Genomic DNA, 15,823 nt, shown 5'->3' with positions numbered 1-15,823 from the left:
CTGGTCACATGACTTCCTGCTGGCTGGGTTTCCAAGCAGGAAACAGGAAGTAGTCCCTGAGCTCTCCTGCTTGCCGTCACCATGACAACACGACGACAGGAAGCTCTCTGTATAGAGAAACACACACATTAAGTTTCGTCCACGCAATTTAAATTCATCAAGGACATGAACAGTTGTGATGCAGATGTTTAACATGGAGTTTAAACTCAAATACACACACACACACACACACACACAAACTGCAACTTGCTCAGTGGTTAATTACAGTTGCTTGTTTTCTGCTCTGTGTTGTCCAGAGCTCAGCATACAAAGAGCTCATTCACGTCTGGATAATGAGACTATAAGACTTTTATGATGTTGGTTATTATGCTATTAAATTGAAACCAGTGCATGTTTTTCTATTCGTCCTGAAGTTACCACGGAGATGTCAAACAACGATCTGGCTCACATCATTTTAAATCTCCAACTGAATAGAACCAAATGCTTACTATGAGGGATGCAAAACGGTCGCCAGAAAATCAATCAACAGCACAAGACGACCATAATATATCAGCAGGGGTTTGTGTATGAGGAAACAAGTTCTATCAATGTTGTTGCAATTCCTACTAGTCACCAATAGAGGCCGATAAAGGTTCTAGATTACCTTATGCCCCTTTAAAGAGTAACTAACCCCCAAAGCCTGACATCTAATGGTGAAAAGCAGGTGGCACCAAAGATCAGCCAAATGCAGATGGCAATTTGAGTAGCATGCTTTTTACCATGAGATGTCAGGCTTTACACTGATTTGGCTTTGCAGTTTAGTTACTCTTTCATTATTGTCTCAATCTAAAAACTATCCATTTTGGAAAAATGGTGCTGCCTGAAATTCATCGATCAATATTTAAAAAACACAAATGGAATTATCCATTTTGCTGACACTCTTATCCAGTGCAATTTACAATGAGTAAGCAGGTTGGGTTTCTGTTGCTGATGTGCTTTATTCTCGTGCCAGGCATGGTTTTTGTAAGAGTAGGCATGGATATTTTCAAATGGTGCATATCTCAATAGAATGAAACTCTATTATTCTACCTTGCCAAGGCTTGAACTTAACACCAAATACAGCCTGTGGCTGGGAAAACCTGTTTCTATTCTAAAACGCCCTAATAAATCAAATTGGCTGATGAAACTCTACATACACTGATGGTTGTGTCTGGTTGATTAGAGAGATAGTGTCATGTCCTACCGCACTACAGCTGTATGTGTCACCCTCTGATATACTGAACTGTCAAACTAGTGAGGCTTACAGGCTGTTAGACTGTTTGAAGTTGATCAGGCTCGTCTGCCTCTAAACAAGGATGGAGATTCCAGCTTTATTAGATCCAATTTAGACATATAGGATGAAAGAAGACAGCTGACATGGGTTTTGAGGCTCAAGTGTCATAGTATGGTGATTGTACGTGTGTGTGTTTGTGTGTGTGTGTGTGTGTGTGAGGGGAGGGGGGGAGGGGGGCACTGATAAAAAGTGAATTTTAAGCAAACTTTTGAAATGTAGCAAATAACAAAATGTGAAATATGTGTGTTTCAGTCAGTGGGGCTTAGACATAACTTCCCTAAATCATGTAATATTGACTCATAGAATAATGTGCATGAATTCTGCTTTAGAGTGGATTGTCCCTTTAATGTTGACAGGTTGTGTTGAAGAAATGTTCTGGAGTCAGAAGTTCGTCTTACTTGAATATATATTTATTGAAAGGAGTCTTTTAGAGGAAGAGATGCACACAGCAGGAGGCTACGTACACTTCTTCAAAGAGGAAGAGACTGAACCAGTCTTTTATGTATCTTCCAAGGACGTACAGAGTGTGCTGACATTAGAACAGGTCACCAAAGTAGAGTAAAAGCAACACGTTATCTCTTAAGTTAGAGCTTCCATAGACATCTCGGAGACATCCAGGAGCCACTCTGACAACAAGACCTCTGGCATAGTATGTTATGGCATAAGGGTTACAGTGAGGTGACCATACATCATGAAACCTTACATTCCCTGAGGTGACCCCAGTTCAGCTGTTAATACATATGTTGAATTTTCTTCCACAGTTCCCCCCTTGTTGATTATGAAATCAACAACACAAAGTCAACTACACTACATGCCCTAGGAGTTCTGCCCACCAGTCCCAAACGAACTGACCAGAAATGACCAAGAATTTCTAAGACACCGGACAGAGGTCCTAAGTCACGCAGCCCACATAAGGCCAAACATCCCCCCTCACACTGGACATGAGTTGGGTAAAAGACCCCATGTGACTAACTACTCTAATCTCAAAATTCTAAACATTTAGGCAAAACCTCAAAACATCACATGTATATTAGAGATATAGAGGCTCTTCTACAACACATTACTGGATCACAGTCACACACATTTATCATAGAGCTTCAATGATTTCCATAGTTACACATAGTTTAACACTGTCAAATATACTCCCTCACACAATGCACTGAACACAATACACACACATTTCCACCATGCATTTAGTATTCACATGCACACAATTCATTCAGTTTACACACACACACACACACATCAGCAGGGTAGCACACACACTGTCACAATGCATTTAGTACAGAAATGCATGCAGTTCATTGAGCCTGCACACAATGACAATGCATATGGTGCAGCACACAGGCTCATGATGCCTGTGTCCATGTCCATGAGTTCAGTTGTTGACCCCTGCATAAACAACTTCACAGTGATCGGGAATTAGTAAATAAAGAGGCCCAACAATGAAAAAAAAAAAAAAGAAATCTCGGCATCTTACTAGTGGAGCTGCAGCTGAAGACATCTTTGAGCATAAAGGGACAAATGGAAATGTGTACGCAATTTCATACAAAAATGACCACGTAAAACTAGAGGTAAAAAAAAAAATAGGGTACATGCTTCAGCTTCTGACGAGCAAGCGGAAAGACGCCAGTTTCCCAGAGGCAGCCATCTTTCAAGTGCACACTGTGGGAAAAAACACATACAAGAGGTGAGAGAGAAACTATGATTGATCGGCTTCTTCAGCAGCAGAGGAAACTGGAGGTTCAGAGGTGTAAATGTAATTGCTGAAAAGAGCACAGTGTGAGGGTTATGTACTAATAATAACAACTAATAATGACAACAGTAAAACATCAATACTCTTATGTGTTCCTATACAAATGTATGCTTAGCAAAATAATGCATTTTTATGGCTGACAGGGCAAAGCTGAAAGGATAGGGTTGGGTATGGTATGTTTTTTTGTCATTTCCCTTTACAAATATGATTCTGCAAGATTACTGAGTGGGCTTTCTTTAGCTTTTATTTTAACATTTAAAATAAACACATACAGAACTGACGTTTGTCCATAAGCATGTTGCAAATCACACAGTATGACAGACAGACTGAGCACTCTATGGAGGCAAACCGTTATCAATTCCATTTACTTTCTAATCGATTCAGAATTGGAATCGATTTTCAATGTCTTAACCAAGGTGTACTGATAATGTTGTCAAGCGCCTGACAATGTTATCATTGTGGTGGCTCATTACACGATCTCGTGTGCCACCTAGTGGCTTTATGACCAAGCTGCAATTCACACTGAAAAATAAATGAGTAAAATTAATACATAAAAATCCGTGACAGCTACCCCTTCACTTCACATTCTGACAAAATAAACAGCTTTGAAGACATTAACATTTTAGAAGTAGCTTATACCATGAAAGGCTCTTGCACCAATCATCAAATTTGCAGTTAAGAACACTACATTCTCATTTCTGCACTGCTGTACGTAACGTTAAGGTAACTTAACACTGGATAACACAGCACTGTCAATCTGTCAGGGACGAGTTGGCTTGAGAATGGCCAGCAGTTAAGTAAATCCAAATTTGAACGGTAAACTTTAAACTGCTGTTCACACTGCACTGAGCTGTGACGACCTGACTGTGATAGTAGTTAGCTTTTCGTGCTAACGTTAGCTTGTCAGTGCATTTGTCTTTGTAGATGCTGTGGGAAAAGCCTTTGAATTTAGACGGAACACTTCACATTGTTTCGAAGCACTGGGGTGCCCGTTGTAATGAACCGTGTACAAAACAAAACGTGGACACAAAACTTCAAATGTACAAGTTAACCCACGTTTCTCACCAGTGCCGATTTCCTCTTAAACTTCCGCTGTCGTCATTAAATTGACGTCTACGTATCCAATGAACTCGCAAGAACAGAACCTCAGCTAATCAAATGGGAGTAGGCGGGATTTTGCTTTGCCCTTGAACAACCGTTTATTGTTGATGCAATGATGCAGCACAGCCAGAAGAGGGGGACATTTTCAGTCAGCATGAGTAATGACGCTGTGCAGTATTTATGTACAGTAAACACAAATAAACACAATTGACTGATGTATTCCCATAAGGAGCAAGTCATTAAGGAAGCGCCATTATTCATGCTGAGTATGTTTCTTCTCTATACTACTCACAACCTTGAAACATCCTTGTGAAAAACCAGTAGATTTTACCTGGCCTGAACAACAGAGCTGCATTCTTCTGTTCTGGCAGTAAATTCTGTCACAGTACATGGTGTATATTTGCCATACAATACAAGCCTGAACAGACATGTTATGAATGTTTAATGTTATCAAAACAACACACAGTTATGGTCCATTCATTGTAGAGCAAAAACTGTTTTTCTTTCTTTTTATTATTTAGAAAAAGAGGGCAGAGGCAAAGTCATTACAGCGGGAATATTCAGCATGAAACCCACTCAGGCTCTTATGATAAACACACAATAACCCCAGGTTCCACCGTCATTATAACTTCAGCTTCAGACTTCAGCGCCGTACACGCCGAGCTAATTGAGTTGTCCTCTCAGCGTAGAGTGAGGAACAGCCTGCCTAGCCCACTGTAGGGCAGGAATTCGTCATCTCAGTGTTTTGGCCGCGCTGGATGCTGCACAGCTGGTGGTTGGAATGAACCCCCGTGGCCCCGCGGCCTCTCGTCGTCAGCGGCGGCTCTGTTCACGCCCCACGCTGGGTCAGGGGGTGTCGGGAGCTCTTTTTGTTGAGATGGAAATACTCTTCCCCTCCAGGGTTTGGCGGATGAGTGGCAGTTATGCCTCCCGCTGCGGCTGACCTTGGGAGAACGGTTCAGACCTGAGGCCCATGCCCAACACTTACATGTCAACATTATCGTATAATAAAATAACACATATGACTAGTGTAACATGTATTTTAACAGCCTAGACATCATGGGTTACACACTAGCCAAAACAGACTTCAATATATGAAATCACCAACCTCTAAAATCCCAATTTAACCTTCAAATCCCTACATATTATGCATCAATCTGATGATGTGCAATTAAGACTACCAAAATTATGCACATTCTTAATATTCCAGTTGCCATATCAACTTTTATTCATGATTTTTTTTTTTTCAATTGTGATCTCAGTCCAATAACATCTGTGATGCAATCCTGTGTCCATCAAGCTGGGGCCTATACTACGAAGCAAGTTCAACAAAGTCAGGGTATGTTTGAGTTAGCCGGCTTCACTAAACCTAACATTGGGGATCCTGATAACCGGTCTCACGTAGCTGGTTATCAACTGGCTCTGTCAACCCAGGATTTACCTATCCAGCTATGAGCGCGTTCACATGAAAGAGGCGGGGTTTGTAACAAATAGCCAATCACATGCAACATGGACAGATCCAGATAGACAATTCGGATAAGATAAGATGAAACTACTGATCCCCGTGGGGAAATTAGATAGTTGTGCAGCAAAAGTAATATGATTCAGTGGGGAAAAGGACATAGAATATAAGCGCAAAACTATAAAAATAAGTAATAGCCTAAAAATAGGCGAAAATAATAAAATAGGCTAATCAAACAATAAAAGCCATAAACAATAGACTTAATTATAGGATGATATAAGCCCTAATATTTCCTGCTGACATTTTCGACACATGGGTATCGGAAAGAAATGGATAGCTACTAACATTGGGTTCTTCTCTCAAGAAGAACAAAGTCTTATAATGAATAACTGTCAGCATTACTAAACATAACCGCGAAAAGTAAAAGTTGTTTCTGCTTCCAAGGCTAGAGAGGATTACTGGAGGAACTGCCCCGTCATTAGGACACAGTGGGCATATTTTTCATTGATAAAATAGTTTGTGGACACATTGAGGCTGTAAAAAGATTTTCTATTCATAGAAAAAGGTGGGTAAATTGAGTACCGGTGGGTGTATCCTTGTGCTTGTGTCTCCTCTCTCGCTGACCTGACCCTGTAAGGTGTGACAGGAGTCACGGGGGGGGGGGGGGGGGGGGGGGGTGGGTGACATCCCCTCCTCATCTTCCACATGCTACTGAAGCTGTGATACAGTGGAGCTGCAGGGGCCCGGCGGGACAGCCGGTGGACAACTGGGCCCCCGATCGCGGCTAAGGTGTTGATGACCGCACACACAGAGCTGGCATATGTGACTCCGTCTCAAAGCAGAAACATGGACAATAAGCAGATAAATAGATATTTAGAACATAAAAGACAATTGCTGCATGCTTTGTTTTTGTGAGCAACCTGTCATCTAGGTAAGCTGCTCCCACATTTGGGTCCAGGAACCTCTAGGAGAAGGACACAGGGGGTCCCAAGCAAAATGAGGAATTGTTTAATTCCACTATAATTTCACTCACAATACATTACATACCAAAGCAGTCAATACATGACTGCTTTGATTATAGGTTTCACTGCCACCTCTCCACCCTCAGTTACAATGTAATTACGGTAAGTACTAAATTATGAGCAACTACAATATTTTTCCCCGATGGGCTTCATTGGGACAAAGTCTTATCAAATACCTATTAATTTGGGAGTCCCTGACATGAATATTTTCATTTAGAATGTTTTCATTTAAAAGCTATTTGATGCCCATCGCCTAACTAGTACCCTGGTATACAATAATATAATTCAACTCATAAGCAAGTCTCAACGTGATGCATTAAATTAGAGCAGTGATAAGGACTACTGTGTCAGAGCCATGTGGTTATCTGAAATTAATCAGCACTCCTGCAGCCAATCAGAATCAAGTATTCATCCAGGCCATGTATAATAAATATTAATGGATGATATTTTGAGAGCTTTTTTCATGCCATGTTTCCTCCAGCAGGAGGAGGTTGGGCCAGTTCTGTGCGAAGTAGCAGAAAATATTCGTAATAGCCAGGTAGACCACCTTCAAACAGGGAAATGCTAGTGAAATATGGTTGGAATTGTAGCCTATTTTTTTTTAAAGGTAATGTTGTCCATTCTATCAAAATCATAGCAAAAACAACCTGAGAATATTCTAATCATCATAGGCCTAGTTAAAAGTGACAGGCTACTAAAAGCTCAACAATAGAACACCATAACTGTTAAGAATATTTTTATTTAAAAGGTATTTACATTTAAATCGTAATAGGCCTGATGTTGCGTTTTGAGTTAGCTTAGGCAAACATGAACAGGGTGGGTTGCACCAACTGGTGTTTGCGCACAAAGGCTGTCACGAGAGAGATGGACAGGGCAGAAAAGCAACGTGCGTGGGTTGTCCACCCGTACAGTGTGTTCCGGTGAGTTTTCTATAAATATCTTACCTGTCTGGAAACTGCATTCCTCTAACGTTAACGTTAATTAGCTAACACACACAGCCGTGACTCTAGATAAGTTAGCTAACCTTAAACTAACGTAACTGTGGGCATTGGGCAACCTTGGATGCACTGTAGCAGCAACTTATTCTTTGTCTTTGTCATTATCTCGAGTCTAACGTAACTTGTTAGTTACGTTATGTAAAGTAACGTTAAGTTAACTAACGTTACAGCTAACTATATAGTCAATAGACCTAGCGTTAGTTACAGCTATAATAGGCCCTCTTCACGTCGTGAGAAACCAGTGCATTACAACTTCCTGTGCCAACGTTATTTTTGCGAAGAGGTAACCTTAGGCGAACAACTTGTAGTTTAGATCCAGGAGTCAACACAAATAGTCTTTGTACTTCACCAATGTTAATTTTGCGCAGGTTGTGGAGCGATTTAGTGAAGGCCAGAGCTGGCATCAGGAAGTTGTAATGCACCTGTTTCTCAATGCAGAAGTGACGATGCCTTTAGGTGCTCCTAAAGGCTCCAAAATCATAAACACAAGTTGTCCCGCACCCACGTGTTTTTGGTCGGATAACGGGTCTTGAGCAAAAGTAGCTACTTTTTCTGGTGGCTTTTGTTTTATTGTAGAATTAAGCGGTACAGAGCTACTTCGTACTGCAGGGGCAGAATGAAGAGGAGAAAATACATTACTGTTGCCTCATTTGTTGACACGGCTTCCATGCTCTGCGCCCCATTAACATCTCGGTAACTGTGGTATTAGAAAATTACATATTAAATATATATAAATATTACATATTTACCAGTTGGCTCATTCATGTGCGCTCAACCCGTAATTACCATATTTACAACTAGACTTGAAGGCAGCAGATGCCTCAAGGGCAGGTAGCCTCAAACCAGCCAGCTGTACAATAGCGTTAATTATTCTCTAAACAGATTTGTTTGACTTGAATTGCCACAAGACATATCTGACTGTTACAAGTCATAGCCATGTTGTTGTTGCAAGGTATCAGGTGTTCTGCAGCTGGAACGATAACATGAAACGTTGCAGTCCTATTTCAGTTTGACTACACAGCAAAATAGTCACTGTTAGAGTATAAAAACCAAGTTAATTTAACACTTCTGTTAGTTTTGAACAGCTGCCCCCAGAGCAATATCAGCTCTGTGAGTGGACAAACAACAATCCAATCAATGACTCAAATCATACTCAAAATAATTGTCATGGAAAAATCAACACTCATTAACACAAATTTGCTGTGCAGCTTTTGTCCCAGAAATAGTATTATATGATGATCATTTCTCGGAATAACCTGTTATTCCTATGAACCTAGACAGCCAAGTTTAGTTTTGTACGTTTCTTTAAGGCCAAGGCCAAAGAAGACAATCAATGGGACACTTTTTGGACCCAGGGTGATTTTACAGGAATATGGCTCCAATTTATTATTGAATTCTGTTAGCAATACAGTGGAAAAAAAAGTCATTTGGATAGCTCAAAAAAATACCTTTTTTTCCCCAATTCATTGTCACTATACCAGCCAGGTTTTCTCTCTTGATCACCTCACAGATTAGAGCCTTGATTCACTAATTTCTAGCTTTGGGAGAGAGTTGTTTGTGTGTGCAAATATCAACTGAACTCTCAAAGATCATAGGAATAGAATATGTGGCACAAGGCCTTGGGGAATTTGAGGCCAAGGAATCATCATAGAAACAGACTAAGAAAACCAAGAGCCAAATAGACCTAAGATGAGTACTCTATTGTAATCGAATTATTTTAGAGGTTATATCTCATAGGACAACTAAATCAAATGTAAAAACAAAAAAACAACAACTTGCTTGCTTGCTTAGTGACACTTAATGGGCTAATGGCACTGAGGGGAAAAAAGGAACTTATTTATCATTATAGAAACATATGATTTCTGTTTTCTGCTTCTCATTTAGGCCTGTGCTATATTCTGTGATCTCTTACAGGAAATGGTGGCTCACCATCACACTGTTTGCCACTTTCATCAGTGTGATAATCATTCCAGTGACTCTGAGTTTCTTCACCGAGGAATACTATTACAGCACACCATGGATTACGATTAATGTCCTGATAGACACTGTCTTCGTAGCTGATATAGTTTTCAATTTTCTAATTGGCACAACTAATGACACAGAGGTGAGCTCAGAATATATACGGTCCATCATTCATTTATTAACAGCAATAGACAGCCATCACTTTAAAGAGACATTACAGTCTACATGGGTCCATTAACAGTTTGTGCATCCTCTCCACTATGTTCTCCAAGACTGTGGACCTGGGGAAAATTCGGTACCGCTACTTTAAGACATGGTTCTTTCCTGATCTACTTGCAGCGGTTCCTGTGGACTACTGTCTTCTTATAGTGGATGTGAGTCAAAAATGATCTTTTTTGTATTCCATATTAATTAGTTAATTTTGTTTTATTCCTTAGCCATTCAAACTGAAAATGTAACTATTGTGTGTAGTATTTTTTGCAGTTAGATCTCAGTGTGGCTGAATTCGCCGGGGTGCGAGTGATACGCTTGATCAAACTGATCCGGCTGTTCGGTTTATTGCGGCTGCTGAGGTTCTCAAAACTGCAGCGATATGCTCGCAACTGGGAGGAGGCATGTCTATTTTCACTTCTACTACCTTCTACTTATTTACTGAGCTTGTTCGATCGAAGGGTCAGCTGACACCTCACTTTTTCCTGTGTGTGTGTGTAGATGGCAGGCATTGGGGGCATAGCCACTGCTATAAAACTGATACACATGTTTATCGGTATTGCTCTTGTGTGCCATTGGAACGCCTGCTTTCAGTTCTTGGTAGAAAAACTCATGGACTTCCCTGAAAACAGCTGGGTTACGCTGGATAGCCTTTTGGTGAGTTGCCCATGCTGTGTATGTTACTTTGTTGTGACCCCAGATCCACTTGTTTTGGATATTCTATGTATTTGTGAAGACAAACACCCTCCCCTTCACATAATTACACTTTATATTATTAGGATGAACCGATAACGTACCAGTACACAAAGTCCATGTTCAGGGCCCTCTGTCAAATGATGGCTCTCAACTATGGCTCAAAGAACTTTCCCACAGGTAAGACAACACTATTTTGTCACTTTCACTGATATGAACCTTGTACCCTGTAACCTTAATATAACGCCGTCTCTCCTACCCTTCCTTCTTTTATTTCAGGACCACCAGAGCTGTGGGTAATCATTACCAGTATGGCTGTTGGAACAGTGATGTATGCGGTGATCCTGGCCAAAATACATGTTTTAGTGACCAACTTAAGGACCAGCGAAAGTGTGTACAGTAGCAAGGTAGAACAAAGCACACTGCTGACTCACAGTGATCAACCCAGATGCATTTCTCACTATGTTCACCGTTTCAACACTGGAGGGCAGCATGAGCATGATGTAGAGAATGCATATGTCAAAGATGCACCTTTCCACCCATGCTCACACTGGGTTGCTTATGAATAAAAAAAAGTGTTTCTAAATAATACAACACACTGCCATAAACCAAACAGCAGATTATTTAAAACAAAAAAATAGCTCTGTGTCATGTTGATGAAGCTTTTGCGCTGTGTAGTCCCTCTTCCTTATGCTCTCCAAAAGATGCTCATTGTGCTTTCGGTAACACACCTTATTAGATATCAGTCTCTTAACCTTTCTAACCCTGCAGTACTATGAAGTCATGGAGTACGCGAGGAACCGCCATCTGCCCGCTGCACTGCGCCACAAGATCATCCACCGCCTGCAAAAACGCTACCGGGGAAAGTGGTTCGATGAGGATTGCCTCCTGGACGAGCTCCCTGAGCCGCTCAAACGGGTACTGCAACAAAGTTTCCACTGTAAGGGGTGTGCTGACCTGGCGGGACGTGGTGGGGGGGGGGCAGTTTCACCAATTCCCTTACTGTGATTTGGGATGAAGAAGCTGTAAACCGGGCAGCAGCTTCACCCTGTAAAATAGTTTCGCCCTGGAAGTCTTGATTTAGGCCCAAGATTATTTAGCTGTTCCACTCATCTCATCTTGAGTTACCATTTCATTGAATGTTGTCTCTTTCCCTCCCTCTCTCTCTCTTTCTCTTTGTCCCCTGTCTCCCCCTCTGCGTTGCTTTCAAACCTCTACAGGAGGTGATATTTTACACCTGTCATGATCTGGTCTCCAACACACCCATGTTCCAAAAAATGGACCCACTCTTCATTTTGGAACTTCTGGAGGTGCTGGTGTTTGAAATGTATGACGAGGGCGACCTGATCATCAGGAGAGGCGAGCTGAGAGAGAGCATGTATTTCATCAGCCGGGGTACAGTTAGAGTAAATATGGACATGTCCTCCAAGATCCTGTCTGACGGGGCCTCCTTTGGAGGTAAGTGCTAGACCCAAGCTTAAGTTTTCTTTAGTTTTCTTAAGGAATACTAATTATGTTTGCATAATTGGTTTTAGTCATTTAATTCGGGAGCTTGTTTAATCTTTTTTTCCCATATTTTCACCCACAGCTAAATTTAGCTAACAAGGTCTGTCTGAATCTGAACTGCTTTGTAGAAAGAAAAAAAAAATGAGGCATTAGTGGTTTAGACTTCAGAGTACAGTGTCAATTGATCTTACATGTTGAAAGAATGAAGATAAAATTTGAAATGGCTTACAGCTGCTTATGTGATAAGCTGTTGGAATGTTTTTGTGCTTCGCTGCTGCATAGCTTTGAGCAGCCTCTTTTTGTGTAATGGCAAAGGGAAGTAAAATATGTGACATTTTGTTTTCATTTCCAGTTGATTATCTGTGATTTTGTACTAAAACAGCAAATTTGCACCCCCTTAGAGAGAGAGAGAGAAAATGTGAAAGGCTGGAAATTAGAATCACCAGAGAAAAGTATGGCCTGGGGAAAAGCATCATGTAATGTGCTTTTCCGTATCCACCTCGCACTCTCTCATTTTTGCCATTTGAATATACACAGAATTATTTACACCTTCAAGACAGCTCTATTGAACTGCACATCAGTCAATTAGTAAAGCAGAAATGTTCTATAATTCCAATTTAGCGTGGAGTCCTTGGCTCCCTCTGGTCCCCCCCTTTTAGTCTCCCACCCTGATAGTGACAAATTACTCCTCTGCTTGGCAAGATTGAAAATTAAAAGCATTTAGAGTTGCTCCTGCATTTATGCTAATGAGAAATTCAGATATGATTTGCATGCGAAAGAGGCTAGTCTGAGAACTCATCATTGCCCCCCACACACACACACCCCACCCCCAGCCTTAGCCCTGCATTTCTGTAGGCTCTCTTTTTCTTTTCATGTGAGCAAAGGGAAAAAAAAATGTATACACTCTTAAAATGTGACATTTCATATGCTCGAGTTTCATTACATGCATAAAATTGTATTATTGCCTCTGAGAGGGTCTTTGTATTTGCAGTACAACCTACCATTGGCTCCCCCCCGTAGCCACTCAGCCGAATTGGGTCACTGTGTCTGGAGTTTTCCCATCACACCATAGGAGGGAAGACCAGGAACATAATGACATTGTGCAGTTACTACTCATGCCAAGTCTTTTGTTGCCATCACCTGGATAAGTTGAAAACATTAAATACAGAAAGTAGTTACTAGTATAACATTGGCAAGGTTATCAAAGTTTAAATTATGTACATCATTCCCTGGGCATAAGCTTCTGAAGTCCAAAATCTAAATGTTTGCTCAAATGAAAAAGATAAACATGTGCAGAACACTTTGGAGCCAGAGGATTCAAACTCGGTGCTGATTTGTTTTCCCAGTAAGCTCCATCCACGTCTTCTTCTCAAAATATCAAAGCACACGCTTCTTTGAATTTGTTTGTTCCAGAGTTGCTAAATGATTGTAACCTTGGAAACAAGATGCATTAATGAAGGTGGAAAATGAAATGGGAGTTTAATTTGTTTCACTGTTCATGGCTGAGGTGAAATGGATTAGCTTTGATTGAGGTGTGTGATGAAAAAGGAAAGCGCTGACATGACACTTGTATTTGTCATCATGTCATTTCAAGGAGGATGCTGCAGCAATTATGAATATGGGTACACAGCAATTAAAAGCGGTAGTATTCATTAATAATTTGTATATTAATTTATCAGTGGCGGCTGAAATGATTGCCACTGCACACAGGCTTTTCAATTACGCTGCTTAATTAGAAATGTCAATATTAAGAAATAATTAAACTTGGGAATACATTAAGGTTGTCACGTCCCCCCCCCCGAGAATGGGGAGACGCTGTTCCCTCACCTTTATCCCCTGTGCCGACTTGTACCGTGCAGAGCTGGGTCTGGTGAACGACGGGAGCGAGAGTGACGTCACCGTGACGGCCCTGACCCGCTGCAGACTCTACTCGCTGTCCTGTCGGGACTATAGCGAGGTCCTCAAGCGCGTCCCCGCCCCCGTGCTCGAGGCGAGCCGAGACACCGTGGCCATTGAGATACTCCAGGAATCCACAGGTACTCTAATCTGATGATTTAAAGTCTTTTGTTTTGCAGTTGCATTTGGACCAGTATTCATGACCAGTATAATGTATCCCTTTATCAGTAGTGAAAAAATTAACAAATCTAAAAAATCTGCTCCTTCAGATGAGGTTGACGTGCCAAGTCACCCAGTCACTGCTGGCAAAAACTCTGACGTCGCTCCCACCGACACGGAATAAGCATGTGGGCGAGCCCCCCCCCAAAAAATAAAAATGTGGGTGAGCCCAGAAAAGCACTGTGCCAAGATAATATTCCAATGTGTGCATAATACATGTGTGAATGCGCATGCATATGTATGTTTAAATGGAGATATATTTGTGCTTTTTTTTAATGACAGGGAAGGATTATCGTTGGAAGTGATGAGTCAACATGTTGACACACTTCACCATGCGCAATCAAGCTGTCGTGTAGCGTGTTCCTGCTAAAAAAAATAAACTTTGTTTTATCATTGCAAGGACAGTCTTTATTTATTGAACATATGTAATTAATGTGATTATTAGGTCAACTTAAAGGATTTTGGTGTCTGCAAAAGTAAGTAACAGCACTTCCACCGTTTTTGTAGAATGACCCAAGATCGTTTTCTCAGCTACAGTGATGATGTCACAGTGAAGTTGACCTTTGAACTTTTGGATATAAAATGTTATCTCTTCATCATTTTATCCTATTAGACATTTGTGTGAAATTTTGTCATAATTAGCATATGAAACCTTGACCTTTGACCACCAAATTCTAATCGGTTCATCCTTGAGTCCAAGTGGACGTTTGTGCCAGATGTAATGAAATTCCCTCAAGGCGTTCCTGAGATATCGCGTTCATGAGAATGGGACATACGTGAGGTCACAGTGACCTTGACCTTTGACCTTTGACCACCAAATTCTAATCAGTTCATCCTTGAGTCCAAGTGGACGTTTGCGCCAGATGTAATGAAATTCCCTCCAGGCGTTCCTGAGATATCGCGTTCACGAGAATGGGACGTATGTACGTATGTACGTACGTACGGACAGACAGACAACCTGAAAACATAACGCCTCTGGCCTCGGCTGTCGGCGGCGCGGAGGCATAATAAACCCAAAGCCAGTGTTTTCCCATTCCTGTCCTGCAGATAGTATAACCGCTGTACTGCGGATTCATTGAATTTGTACTTATTCACATGCTTAATCCTCACCATGTCCCTTGAGTGATCAGCATTCAATTCATCAAAGTAATTTCTAGTTGTATTTTTCTTCTTTTCATTCCAATTTATTTCGTTCATTTATTTTTTGATTGCCTTTTCTTTTATGTCTTTGTGTTGTGTGGTGAGTGGAAGGGTGAGGGGTGCGGTGGGGATTGTGTTGTGAATTGCATCTGTCAAATAATCTTTTTCTTTTAAACAACTAAAAAGAAAATATCGTCTTGCCTATGTATCATGGCCTCAGAGCACAAATCTAACTCAAAACAGAATTCAGCTAATCCCTGCGATCTGAGACAGTTCAATCAATATTTGTGAACATGAACAGTATTCTCTTCCAAAAGCTGGAAACATGGCTCTGATTTGAGATGCCATCAAAAGATAAAAGTCGGAGAGTTGCTCCAACCAAATGTCATTGTGAGATCATAAAATACAGCTTGTATTAAGTTACTTTCAAACTCGCTTTTTTTTTTTTTGTAATGAACATTTTTATTGACGTTTCCAAGCAAAAGACAGGACATGACAACTATAAACTTAACTGACAATGACAACTAAAATGTTAGAATGAAAACC

Source organism: Centroberyx gerrardi, chromosome 17 (assembly GCF_048128805.1).
Source record: "Centroberyx gerrardi isolate f3 chromosome 17, fCenGer3.hap1.cur.20231027, whole genome shotgun sequence".
Lineage (NCBI taxonomy): Eukaryota > Metazoa > Chordata > Actinopteri > Beryciformes > Berycidae > Centroberyx > Centroberyx gerrardi.
This window is presented reverse-complemented; position numbering follows the sequence as displayed.